The 12141-nt window shown below is 41.6% G+C and overlaps 1 long non-coding RNA gene across 1 annotated transcript in view; it reads left to right on the forward strand.

Annotated features, from left to right (window-relative positions):
• The first annotated feature begins 10816 nt into the window (after window positions 1-10816).
• Window positions 10817-12141, forward strand: part of LOC111159864 — an 88682-nt gene continuing 87357 nt past the window's right edge. Inside the window, exon 1 of the long non-coding RNA XR_002641436.1 lies at window positions 10817-10982. This is a non-coding gene — a long non-coding RNA (uncharacterized LOC111159864). The remainder of the gene's footprint in view (window positions 10983-12141) is intronic.

Below are 12141 nucleotides of genomic sequence, written 5' to 3' on the forward strand. Positions count from 1 at the left end.
CAGAGAGAGAGGAGGAAGCAGGCTCCCCGCTGAGCAGAGAGCCCGATGTGGGGCTCGATCCCAGGACCCTGAGATCATGACCTGAGCTGAAGGCAGAGGCTTAACCCACTGAGCCACCTAGGCGCCCCTAAGGGTTGTTGTTTTTTAACCTGGTATCTATTGGTGACTATCAGAGGAAACATGAAATCTTGGAAATTGTGAGCTAAAGGGTTTGTGTGTCTGTCTGGCAGAGGGTCTGTAACTTTTAGCAGATTCTCTCAAAGTTTGGTGACTCCTAAGAAGTTAAGAATAAAGAATATATCCCTTTGTTCTCTATTTTTAACTTGAGGGCTTTTACAGCTTGCCTGGGATCCATGTTAACTGCTTTTGGGGTTTTAATGTCATAGTGTGGCACACCTCACAGTGTACCACATGGCCAAAGCAAATTCTTACCTGTGATAGCTTAGCAGGGGAGCCTGCTATAGTCTTTTCACATGGCACTTGCAGTAGAATTACCTTGGACATCTTGAGCAAATCCACAGAAACGTATGTGAAATGTCCAGAATACATTTGGATATCATTTTAATAAATTTTATACATTTGAAAGTCCATTAGAATGGCAGGACAGAGATAGGAAGTGTAGGAAAAGGATGAGTATTCTGCCATGAGGACACAGGTCTTTAGATTTAAAAGGGGGAGAGGTTTATCTTAAGTGCCAAAGAAATATGTAATCCAATCAAAGTACATAGCCGCCTGAGTGACAGTTATAGACTCTAATCTGGTTTGAAATTTAGTACTGATGTGACTAAAATCCTAGGACCCTGGTATGTGACCACTGACTTTGGTTTGAAGAACCTCATAAATAAGGCTCAGGATGTGCCATCACTTTTCCCAACCTGAGTCTAGAGTCTACTGGTCGAGATCAATAGCAGTGTTTATTAACTAGAAAAGTAGTATTCATTCCTTCTAACCAGACACAGTTTTAGTTTAAATATAGAAACATTTTTAAAAGGGGGGCCTGTGTGGCTCACTCATGTGAGCATCGACACTTGCCTTTGGCTCAAGTCATGATCTCTGGGTCCTGAGTTTGAGCACTATGACTGGCTCCCTGGTCAGTGGGGAATCTGCTTACCTCCCTCTCTGCCTCACTCTCTCTCTCTCAAATAAATAAACCTTTTTTTTTTTTTTTTTGAAAAAGAAAAATATTTAAAAGAATCATAACATGTTTTCTTGTTAAGAAGAAACCTGTGTTTATTTGGTACTAAAGTTTTTGTAATATGTTAAGAAAATTTCATACGGTAGAGTAACAAATCAGTCTTACAATTCTAATTTAAAATGCATAATTGAGTAATTGATTTAGACTTGTGCTTTTAGGTTGAAATATTACTAAATTGATCTACAGTGTTGGAATATTTAAAACAACTTGATTTGCTATATTTATAAATTTAATTTATTTGATTTAAGAGATTTATTTAATTACTCAGGAAGGTTTTAAGTCAGACAATTGAAGTACTTAAAGGAAATCAAATATATTAAATTTATAAATGAATTTTAAAATGTTTGAAGAGCTTCAAATAACTGTTTATAAATGGAGCTAAATATTCCTCTAAGTCCCTTTAGAAGCAGTTGCTAAAATTTACTAGATTATAAATAGAATTAAATTTGTAAGCTGAAATGAGAAGCTTAAGGAAAAACTAGGCTTTTAAATTTGTAACTTGAGTAAATCAAATATTTATGTTTAAAACCAAAGTACCATCAGACTAATCTTTTCTGAGCGCAAAGGTCACCCTCAAGGACTCTAGAAACCTCATGTTTAATGCACACTTTTTGTTTTAAACATAGGATTGTTCTTCACTTCCACAGAGTAGTATGCATTCCTTTTTTTTCCTAGAATCATGCTGCACTCTAGATAGCTTTCCTTTCTCTTTTTTCTTTTTTAGAAATAATTCTCTATTTTAATCAGCTATGAAACAGATCCTCCCAGTGCAATTTTATCTTCCAGGTTTTTTCTAGAAGTTTTACTCCCCTTTAAGGAAGTTACATGCAGATTTATGAAAGTCACCTTAATTCCCTGTTAATACAGGAGATGGTCACAGATTACTAGACAATAGTAAGCTCTTCTCTGGTATTGCTCAATCTGGCATTGTACTTGCTTTTTTTTTTTTTTTTTTTTTTTTTTAAGATTTTATTTATTCATAAGAGAGAGAGAGGGAGGCAGAGGGAGAAGCAGGCTCCCCACGGAGCAGGAAGCCTGATGCAGGACTCGATTCTAGGTCCCCGGTATCATGACCTGAGCAGCTGCTTATCTGACTCAGCCACCCAGGTGCCCTGTGATGTTTTCTTTTTACCTTTTGACTTGTTTCCATTTCTGGTTGATAGATTTTTGCTAGCAAAAATCAGTGCCAGTGTGGTATTTGGGGAACAATAAAGAGTGGTGGGGATTGTGGCAATCTAAATAATGCATACTATGTGGCTGTTCGTTGCTAGGTGACTATTCCTGAGAATACTAACTTCTGATAAATTTTTGCAGGAGGTCAGAATTTTAAGGTGAAATCTGTCACATGAAAAAATATTGGCAACCAGTTTTTTAAAAAAAATTTGGGAAGTGGGGCAACATCTATATCTGAGACTGAATTAGCCTGCAGGTCACTTGTTTTAGAACTTTGATCTCTAAGAACGTGCTAGAAACAGGGTTATGATCTGGATGCAGTTGTCCCTTTGTCAGTCTCTGCCTGGAAAAGATGTAGACCAGTGGCATTCTAATGTCCCTGGGGTCAACTCATACCAAAACATTGGTAAATAGTGTTGTTTTTACTGAAGATTTTGAAGAACAGGGAGAGAAGAAACTTACTGTTTGTACACATACTTCCCCCACATTAAAAAATGGAGAGAATTCACTTTTCTCACGTTGTGGCTGGAACCAGCAACGCAGGCCAGTATCTGCGTGTTAGACGCTCATAGCCAATGTTTTCTGGTTCCCTGTTGTCCACCTCAAGGTGCTGGCACTCACCTCCTTTTTGACGTTTTTTTCCCTGCTGCAGCAGCTGCTACTGCTGCCCTTTCGCTAGCCCTTTGCCATATCGCTGCACCCTGGGCCTGACTTCCAGTGTCGGCACCTGCTCCTCATCCCCTCGACACCCCTCTGGATGCTAGAGCCTGCTCCAGAGCCCCACTGCCGTACACAGCAGGCCCTGAAGATTGGGCAACTGAGACCTTTCTTCTTTTCTCCTCCTCACCCCACACCTCATGCAGCAGCCCGTGATGGGAGCGGCGTGTGAAAACATAGGCTCCTCCTTCCTCAGGTGGGGTGTGAGGCTTCCCACATTCCTCCGTGGGGTTACACTCCTTTGCCTCTCCTGGTGACCTGTTGATAATAACCCCTCTCTTGCTGTTCTTCCCATCCCCCTGTCAGCATTTTTACTGGTATATCCCTGGATCGCCTCCCACTTACATGCTGATAGCCACCTCTGCATCTACTTCTGAGGGGCAACCTTAAACTATAAAATATCCCCAGACCAAATGCCATTCCAATAAAACCAACAAAACCATGGAATTTAGTTAGCCCTTAACAATCTGAAGGGAAAGCACGCGTTTTCCACACTGAATCCAGGAATCGGGCAGCACTAGCCTGGCCTCACTAATGGTACCTGGGTGTGAGAAATGGATGTTCTTCTCTCTGGAAATTTTGATTAAGCAGTTTGAATTTTAATAAATCATGCTGACCCCTAACTGTTTTCTGACCAAATCAATTCCTAGGAGCCCTATCCCAGCTTAAGGTAGAAGATGCGGATGGTGTGGGCGAGGAGAGGGTTCACTCTGTAGGCCCCTCCACGGATGTCTTCATGCGGCTTCAAGATGTGGCTGCACTTAATGGTGTTCCGCTTGCTCACTTCTGTTCGGAGGCCCAGTAGACTCTTGGGCCTAATGGGTGTTTACGAAGTGGTTCATTATTACTCCAAAGAAGGTTTTCTATTTGCCCTGAAATCACCTTACTGGTGACTCAACTGCCCCCAGGAAGTTTGCTTCAGGAAAGACATTTAAAATTTTTAACCACTGACCAGGGAGTGGCTTACTCACCCAAAGGATGCAATCTATTCATGCTGACATAGGCTGTCTAATACAAACATTATAAAGTATTCATAAGCCTCCCCTTTGCCTCAAAATAGAACCCACTTCTCCATTTGGATAAGGTATTAGAGCGCTAAATGCCTCCACAGTGAATCTGCTCACTTCTGGGTTCTAATTGTCTCTCTCTTCCTTGGAGGGTGACTCTGGGACGCTCTGCTTTTCTTAGCCATCTGTCCTTTTGCATTTGCTCTCGCCTCATCTCCCTTGTCTCACTTTTCCCTCCAGCCTTGTTTACAGTTCTTTTTCTGGAGGGGTGGTTGCGGAGTTGACTTCCCAGGGAAAAAAAATTAAATATTCATGAGAAAGATAGTGTGGGCTTATGGGATCTGGAAGAAGGCAAAACTGAATATATAGTAAATGAAAAAATTTAAACATGTTAATTTTAATACTTTCACAAGCACTGGCATGTCTGTAGCCCCTTACAAGATGTAGTCGTCTTAAAGCTGGATAGCCTGTGTTATAGCTATTTTAGTCATGCATATTTTTTTCCCCTCTGTCATTAAATTAGAATATGATTACCTCCCACAGCCAAAATAGCTCCCGAGGGTACTAAGTAATATAATTTATTTCATAAATAGGATCAAAACACCTTTATTAGATGGTAGTGACTAGGGAAAAAACAGCATTTTATTAACATTTTAGTATTGACTCTGTTTTATTACATTTAATCAGAATGGGATTTTGAAAGCGACCCAGAGATGTACTCTAAAGTTTTATCCATGCTTCAGCTACCTTGCTTGAAAGATGCTTCGTTTTGTTTTTTCTTTTAACTGTGGAACCCAGACTGTGAGAGGATTCTTCTGAAAACACAAGGGCTACATGTTTAGTTTGTCTGAGATCTGGGCTCCTAGTGCTTCTTTTCTCTTGGTAGGTTCAAATGAACAGGACCACAAAGAGCCAAATGTGCAGAGCCCAGGGTGGAGGACCCATGAGGATACGGACTTTCTTCCTGCCTCCCTGCTTTGCTTTACTTTCCATTTTCAATAAGTATTTATTTAACACCTGAGGATACAGCACTCAGCAAAACAAAATCCCTTCCCTTGTGGGTCGGGAGGGTAAGGGGAGATAGACAATGGAAGGAAATATGGGGGTTATGACAGGGCCGAGCCCCGCCCTCACCAGGCACAGACTTTCTGGAGGTCCGTTTTGAGCACAGGCTGTGTTGTGTTCACCTGCCATCTTAACCTCTGTGGTGTCAGGCGGTCACATTTGGACATTCTGTAATGGTTTTCCCTGGAGACGATAAAAATAGGATGTCAACTCGTTTCTAGTTGAGGCATAAAAGGAATTACTGTGAAATTTAGAAGAGACATTAAAGGTCATTTAAAGAAAAAAAAAAAGCTGGCTCTGCCACTTATTGGCAGGGTGAGCATGGTCAAGTGAGCTGACTTCTGCAGCTCTGTCTGTTCTGTAAAATGATGATAATAGCACCTGCCTCCTGAGGTTGTCATAAGGATTAAATGAGTTAATATTTGTCCTGTACCTGGAAGAGTTTGCCTGGCTGGCAGTAGGTGATGTACAAATGTTAGTTGTTTGGTCTGCTTTCCCGCCTGAGGCTTGGACCTTTTGTCTCTGTTGGGTTGGTTGGGCAGTTTCTGCTTAAACTGCACTGATGAAACCCTGAACCTTCCGGAGGGCCCTTTTGAACCTTGACTTTTGTTTTGCCTGTTAACCGCCCTCCTCCGTGTGAAGCCAGAGTCTCTCTTACATGGTTTCTGTCCCGTAGTCTTTCCCCGTGGGGATTGATTCAGTTATTCTGGTCCCCTTTCCACGTGATGCTCTCCTGATATTTGAAAAGAGTATGCACCTTTTGAGAGGATTTTTCACCAAGCTGAGTATCTCAGGCCCTATAATTTTCTCTCTAGAGACACGGTTTCCTAGTTCTAGTCCCATCCCCGGAGTACCGGAAGTATACATGCCAGCCGTCTTTCTGTCCGTGCAGCTATCCCAGGTGCTCTCCTCTATCTTCTCTTGTCTGTTATATGATCTCTTAGAGGATGGGAGCCCAGGTGCGCATAAATAACCTGCTGGATACTAGCAGTTCGGTACATGGGTAGTGAGATAGAGGAGATACTGCACTCGAACTGAAATTCTAGTGGTGGGGACAGACTATAGTCAGTTAAAGGAATGAGACCTTTCCCGATAAGGCGGGACGGGGAAAGCCTCTTTGAGGAGGTGATGCTGAGTTGAGATCTCAAGGATGAGAAGAAACCAACTATGTATCTGGGAAGGAGTGTGCCAAGTAGAGGGAAGAGCCTGTGCAAATATCCTGAGGTGGGGAGCGGCTTAGCCTTGTGATAAAGCAACAGACAGAAAGCCCATGTTGCTGGAGCGGAGGGAATGGGGGGAAGGAGAGAGTACAGTAAGGTGAGGGTCTAGGGCTCTGCTCATCAGAGGGTATCCTGGTAATAATAGCTCTCCTCTCTTACATCAGGAAAGTTTCAAAGATCCTCAGGGTTGGAAGGGACATTTCCCAAGCACCCAGTCTTTTTTCGCAACAGTTCTGGTACTCAACCTTCACGCAAGCCATGCTTAGGTTCTTGCAGTGCCATCTGAGGGAAATGTTTAAAAAACATAGCAGGTGCCCAAATGTAACTGTTGCAAAAAACAAAATCTTTTTAATGGCACCAGACTTCTAGTGCCTTGTTCTCTCACATTGCTGTTCCTATATACATACTATTTTCTCCACCTGGAATTCCTTCTTCCAAGTTGTGGGCTCCTGTGCACATTCTAGAAAACCCAACTTGAAGGCACCAGTACTTCTCAGAGGCCTTCCCCACCCTTTAAATGACCCTGTCCTACAAGAGTGAGAAGAACTCTCTGCTCCTTCAGTACCCAGTCACATTTTTAGATTAGCCATGTATCACTCTTGAAACTGGGCATTTACTTCCTCATCTCCCTCCATTAGTCTTGAGCCTCTTGTAAGAAGAAGCTTCAGTTTGTGCAACTAGCCCTAAAGATCAGTAGGGTGCTTGAAACTTAGTTGCCCGACAAGCACTTGCTGCATGATTCTTTAAAACATCCCCTTCAGGATTTGCCTAAGATGCTAGGTGTCAGTGGGAGCACAGTTTTCATTTTGGGCAATAGAATTCTTTGTTGTGTGGGGACATCTCTTGCCTTGCTCTCCTGCCCCTTCACTAAGTGACTCAGTGAATTTTCAGTTACTCCCTAGGGAACAGTAGTGGCCTCCAGTTGAGAACCACTGCTGGCCCATTAACTTATTCATTCGTGAGTTATTACTGTGTGCCAAGCCCTGTGATCAGTCCACGTGTTCAGGTATCCCTGGAGCGGGAATTCATCCCTTCTCCTTCCATCCGTCTTGAGTTGTCTCTGTAGGACAGTTCTTCCTCATCATATCAAAATGTGCCTCTGTAACATCTAAACACTGATTCTGGTATTATTGTCTAGTGCAATACAGAAAATATCCAATCTTTTTCTTTTGTGATAGCCTTTCAGCTGTTTGAAGACATTTTTATTACCCTCTGTGCACCTACAATTTCTCCGCTCTCTAAGAGGAGCATTACTGATTTTTTTTGACCATTCCCTATGACATGAGTTTGAGCGATCTCACTCTTTGTTACGGGGTAGGAGTGTGTCAGTGCACATTTACTTTGTCCCATTATAATATTTTTACTCTGCTTTCATGTTTGGCCTTTTCCTCATTGTTTACAACTCAAGCAGTGGTAGAACTACAAGGTTTTTGTGTAGGGTGTATTTTTAAACACATTAGGTCACATAGATGTAGCCATAGTAGTCTTTGTGCAGTGATTGCCTCTTTCTAGGCTTCTAATAAGTGGCAAAATGTTTAACGCCTACTGTGTCTGGAATGCTATGTTGAGCAACACAGAGAACAAAGAGAAATGTGAAACATTCCTGTTGTCAAAGAGCTAATGAACTCAGAGCACTTGACAAATAGAGAAAGTTGAAACCAGTGGTATGCCAGTAAATGTTGAACAGTTGTCTCAGTGGGCTGGGAGCGGAGAGAGAGCTCTGATTGGCGTTTGCTGATTCCTGTGGTGTAAATTCTCCCACCGTGACTGATTGCGTGCTACCCACACGATGTCACTGCATGTGGAGTTGGAAGGAGATGTGTGGTAATCCTCCATTTTATAGTACTTCCTCCCCACATACATCACAGACCTAAGTAACCTCAGGAACACAGATGATGGTAAAATGTGTTATAACCAGTTGGGAAGTGTTGTGCTTTGAGTGTAGTACCTTTGTTTTTAATACAACTTACTTAATTATACTTTTATGAAATTGAATTTTCAAAAATGGCTGTGTTTAACAACCCCCTCTCAGAATCCCTGAAAATTTAACACTTGGTTCTTACAAGCTGAAATGAACTGGCTTTAGCCCAGTACTGGGAATTCAGTTTATGACATAGTATGGTGCGCTATCAGACACATGTGCAAAATAAATGGTTTGGAAATTCAGATAAGAAAATAATCCATGCATTATATATTGAAGTAATCCAGGAAGATTTTCTTGGAGGAGGAGGTGGGGCTTGAAGAAGGCACAGGATTTGGGTCAAGGAGGAGAAGGGAGAGAACCATAATGGCTTTGTGGTGTAGATGAATATTAATGACGTCTTAGTGACAGTAATATAACAAACAGTAGTTCTTGAGGCCTACTCTGTTCCAGGCCTTGAACTAAGGACTGAAGTGTATAGCTCAATGTAATTGTCTTAGAAAACCAAGAAGCAGAGCGTACGGTAGTCCCCTTTTAAAATGAGGGAAGTGAGACTTAGCTCCAGAAATATGGCTAAAGTCACGCAGCTGGTAGCACTTATTTTGCTTCCTGTGCACATCTTGCCTGAGATTGATTTCAGACATGTTTAGTAGAGGGGACCATGCCTGTGAGCTTCCTCCGGCTTGTCAACTTGTCTGGAGACGCCAACGTTCATAGTTATGGAAGCCCACTTAGTGGTTTCAGGTCCTCTTTACACTTAAACTTTCCCATGCATCTTTCCCTGATGGACAGACCACCAAATGATGCTTTCTCGCAGATGGCACTGGTCTTTTGCGGGGGACATAGGGGACACATGGCGGAAGATAGAACATCCAGGTGACATTGGCTTCCTGAAAAGTGAAATTGGTCACGGAACTGCAAGTGCAGAGACAGGCCTAACCACAAGCCCATCTGGACTTGGGGATTCACATGATCCTTATTGCTCCATTTCTCCTCTGTGATGGCTCCATTTTAGGTAGGTCTCCCCTCAGCAGGGCCAGATGCCTGTCCATGGTTTGCACTTACATTCTCACCACTCAGGTAGAAATATAAAGGCAACTCTTGATTCACAGGCTGAAGAAGAGTTTTAGCCATTCCTCAGAGGGAGATGAAGATGCTATTAGCAGCAGTTGTAATGCATTTTGTGAAGAAGAGAAAGAAATACGGGATAGAGGAAGAAACAGTCATAGAGGAAAATATGACACAATGAACATAGAAATCAGAAACTGTATGGTAAAGACTAATGAACATGGATCATCCAAATCCCTTAATTACAACATACAGAGAATACACATTTATATCCAGTATATGGGACACATACAACAGTCACAGAACACAGAACCAGTAGAAGTAGGCAGACTCTGCCCAGGAGAGTCCTATATATTCAACGTTTTTGGAGCATCTACTTGCTACGGTGCCTGCTCATATCATAATTCTCTGTTTTTTTTTGGTCTTTATGTTTAGCTAGAGAACAATAACCTGCATATGTTTGAAGTGTAGGAGTTAGATTAGGCATAACATACACGCCTGTGAAACCATCACCACATCTAGAAAACGAAACATTTCCATCACCTCCAGAAGTTTTCTAGTGCGCATATGTCATGGTGCTTAGTGCCCGTGGTGCCCTTTATTCCCTTGCCAGGAGACCTCTCTGATTTGCTTTTTGTCATTAGAGATTACTGATTTGCATTTTCTAGAATTTTGTGTTAATTGGAGCATATAGTATATGCTCTTTTTTGTGTAACTTCTTTCACACAGTATTTTGAACTCCTTTTAAACTCCTTGTGCACAAAAGGTGTTATTTCTTTGTGGAATCCACATTGACACAGCATGTGGAATCTGTCATTATATTTAGTCAAATAGCATCTTCCTCCATTTATTATATCCACAAACTCTCTCTAAAGAAAATAGTTGGTATTTTACCCTTTCAAAATTTTTTGACTCTTGAAGCCATTGCTTAAAGCCAGTATAGGTTTAAGACAATGTAATTTTAGCAAACTGTAGCTAACCCTACTTTCTTTATGTAACTTGAACTTTGCGTAAAAAAATTTATTAAGAAGTATATCTTTAGAAATAGTTATCTCTTTTTGGTCTTTTGACTAAGATCAAGTGTAGTAGTAGGCAAGGCAGAATCTTCCTGAGTGTCTTCTCTCTGGAAAATTCTGGCCTCACAGCTAGAGATAAAGTGACATAGGGAGAGAAAATTTGCATTACTGTCGAATAGTATAATTATCTTTCCTTCTGGAATTGCTTATATCCACACATCAGCAATATTGAGCATTGTCATGAGGTTGGGTTTTTTTGGAAATAACTTCTTGATTACTGTGCGTCCCATAGTTCTGATGCTGTATTTTACTACTTCTAATCTTAATTGAATGCTTATGATTAAGTCAGTATTTTCTGGTGCACATGCCTGCACACAAAGCTTTAATTTGAAGGAGGAAATCGGATTATTTATCTTTGTTTTCTGGTTTCCAGCTTTCTGGCCTCAAGTCAAAGGCCTGCCCTTGAATGGAGTTCCTGGGTTTCTGAGGAAATTATCACTCAGTATTCTACCAGCAATGTCTCTGTTAACCTCAAAAATCAGTGGTAGTTTTGTTGTGACCAAGGTGTGGAGTGGAAGAGAAAGAGAAAGGAAGAGTGAAGTAAGTATTTTTCAAAAGACTTCAGGGTGATACTAGCACATTTCAAAGAACTCTAAGTTATAATAATCATTTACTATGTAGATTAAGTATTTGAGCTAAGTCATTTACTGGCATCCCGTGATTTAATGAGGATAAGCCGTGTCATCCCCACATTTACAGATGTGAGAATGGAGGTTCAAAGAATTAAATAATTTACCAAAGGTCATTGTGTAGGTCTAAGCAGAGCCTGGGTTTGAACCTGGGCCTTTGGGCCTTTGTGTCTGGAACACATTTTAATCACTACATTGTACTGACTTAACTAGGACCAAACCCTTATTGGCATAGCAGAAAATATGGAAGAAGCACGATTTGTATAGCCTTGGAAAGTTTTGCCGTTCTTGTCTCTAAAAAGCTTGTTTTATGCTGTACGGTGGATGATAATTTAACAATAAAACTGTGCCATGCCTGGGTGCTACACTGGACCCAGACACAGACTGGCTACACTGAAACATTCCTTGCAAGAAACTTCAACCCCCAGCAAGACTGGGCCTAAGCCGGGGCACCTGGGTGGCTCAGTGGGTTGGGCCTCCGCCTTTGGCTGGGTCATGATCTCAGGGTTCTGGGATCGAGCCCTGCATTGGTCTCCCTGCTCAGTGGGGAGCCTGCTCCCCATCCCCCGACTCTCTGCCTTCTTGTGATCCTCTGTCTGTCAAATAAATAAATAAAATCTTAAAAAAAAAAAAGATTGGGCATAAGCTTTAACAAATCCCATCGCTGCCTTTTCTTTTTAAGCTCCTGATGCCTTGATGCAACGCCCCTAGGATCTAAGTTTTAGAAATGGCCTTAAATGTCACAACATGGAGATCTTGTGTTGGTGATATGTGTCTACTTGACTTTGTGACTGCGGGTGCCAAGATAATTATCAGACATTACTCGGGGTGTATCTGTGAGGGTATTTCTGAATGATATTAATGTTTCAGAAGATAGACTGCTAACCTTTGGGCAGGAACTATATACCAACCCTGCAAATGTTGGGACTTGTCAGTCTCCGTAATAGTGTGAACCAGTTCTTTATAATAAATCCTTATATTACAGACACATGCACATACACTTACATGTTCTCTGTCTCTCATGCTGTACTGATTCTGTTTCTCTAGAGAACCCTGATAAAGACCCCTAA

This window comes from Enhydra lutris, unplaced genomic scaffold (assembly GCF_002288905.1).
Source record: "Enhydra lutris kenyoni isolate GAN:26980312 unplaced genomic scaffold, ASM228890v2 scaffoldscaffold70, whole genome shotgun sequence".
NCBI lineage: Eukaryota > Metazoa > Chordata > Mammalia > Carnivora > Mustelidae > Enhydra > Enhydra lutris.